We start from the raw sequence: 1505 nt of genomic DNA, 5'->3' as shown, positions 1-1505 counted from the left end.
CTTATAATTTTTGAAAGAATTATTTTGAATATTTTCTTTGTTTTTTTATTTGATAGGGGGTGGCTTTTATCTGCCTATTTTGTGGGTGGAATTTGTTATGTCTTAGTCATGTCTGTTTTTTTTTGTATAATAGTTTTTTTTGTATTTTTATTTCTTTGGGTTCTTTGATTTGATAGGGGGTGAATTGTTCACCTGCCTATGTTAGGCTAGTGTCTTCTGTATTGTTCTTTGTAATATTGTACTGTAAATATTGTAAAAAATTGAATTTTTTGATAATAAAAAAAAAAAAAAAAAAATCCATTGTGCTCTGCATGCGTGGGTTCGAATCCCATCCTCGTCGGTGGAAGTGATTTTAATGTAGTTGTAAATAATGGTATATCTCTGAATAAACCATCAACATGTACCAAATTTTATATTATCGTTTGCCCCTTGGAGCCAAAATCGACCAAAAACCTATTTAACAAACACCCAATAGGACGAGGTGGCCGAGTGGTTAAGGTGATGGAATTCTAATCCATTGTGCTCTGCACGTGTGGGTTCGAATCCCATCCTCGTCGGTGGAAGTGATTTTAATGTAGTTGTAGCTAAATAGTAAATAATGGTATATCTCTGATTAAACCATCAACATGTACCAAATTTTATATTGTCGTTTACCCCTTGGAGCAAAAACCCACCAAAAACCTATTTAACAAAACCCAATAGGACGAGGTGGCCGAGTGGTTAAGGCGATGGACTGCTAATCCATTCTGCTCTGCAAGCGTGGGTTTGAATCCCATCCTCGTGGGTGGAAGTGATTTTAATGTAGTTGTAGCTAAATTACTAAATAGTAAATAATGGTATATCTCTGATTAAACCATCAACATGTAACAAGTTTTATATTATCGTTTACCCCTTGGAGCACAAATCCACCAAAAACCTATTTAATAAACACCCAATATGTCGAAGTGGCCGAGTGGTTAAGGCGATGGACTGCTAATCCATTGTGCTCTGCATGCGTGGGTTCGAATCCCATCCTCGTCGGTGGAAGTGATTTTAATGTAGTTGTAGCTAAATTACTAAATAGTAAATAATGGTATATCTCTGATTAAACCATCAACATGTAACAAGTTTTATATTATCGTTTACCCCTTGGAGCAAAAATCCACCAAAAACCTATTTAACAAACACCCAATAGGTCGAAGTGGCCGAGTGGTTAAGGCGATGGACTGCTAATCCATTGTGCTCTGCACGCGTGGGATCGAATCCCATCCTCGTTGGTGGAAGTGATTTTAATGTAGTTGTAGCTAAATTACTAAATAGTAAATAATGGTATATCTCTGATTAAACCATCAACATGTACCAAGTTTTATATTATCGTTTACCCCTTGGAGCAAAAATCCACCAAAAACCTATTTAACAAACACCCAATAGGTCGAAGTGGCCGAGTGGTTAAGGCAATGGACTGCTAATCCATTGTGCTCTGCATGCGTGGGTTCGAATCCCATCTTCGTCGGTGGAAGTGATTT

The 1505-nt window shown here is 37.1% G+C and overlaps 1 non-coding gene across 1 annotated transcript; it reads left to right on the top strand.

Moving 5' to 3' along the window:
- The first annotated feature begins 475 nt into the window (after positions 1-475).
- On the top strand, positions 476-557 carry trnar-ucu. The gene has a single exon. It is a non-coding gene; the product is annotated as a tRNA-Arg (tRNA).
- Positions 558-1505: the final 948 nt, after the last annotated feature.

This window comes from Coregonus clupeaformis, unplaced genomic scaffold, assembly GCF_020615455.1.
Source record: "Coregonus clupeaformis isolate EN_2021a unplaced genomic scaffold, ASM2061545v1 scaf2028, whole genome shotgun sequence".
Taxonomy (NCBI): domain Eukaryota; kingdom Metazoa; phylum Chordata; class Actinopteri; order Salmoniformes; family Salmonidae; genus Coregonus; species Coregonus clupeaformis.
The sequence above is the reverse complement of the archived record's forward strand: the minus strand, read 5'-3'. Positions and strand labels throughout refer to the sequence as shown.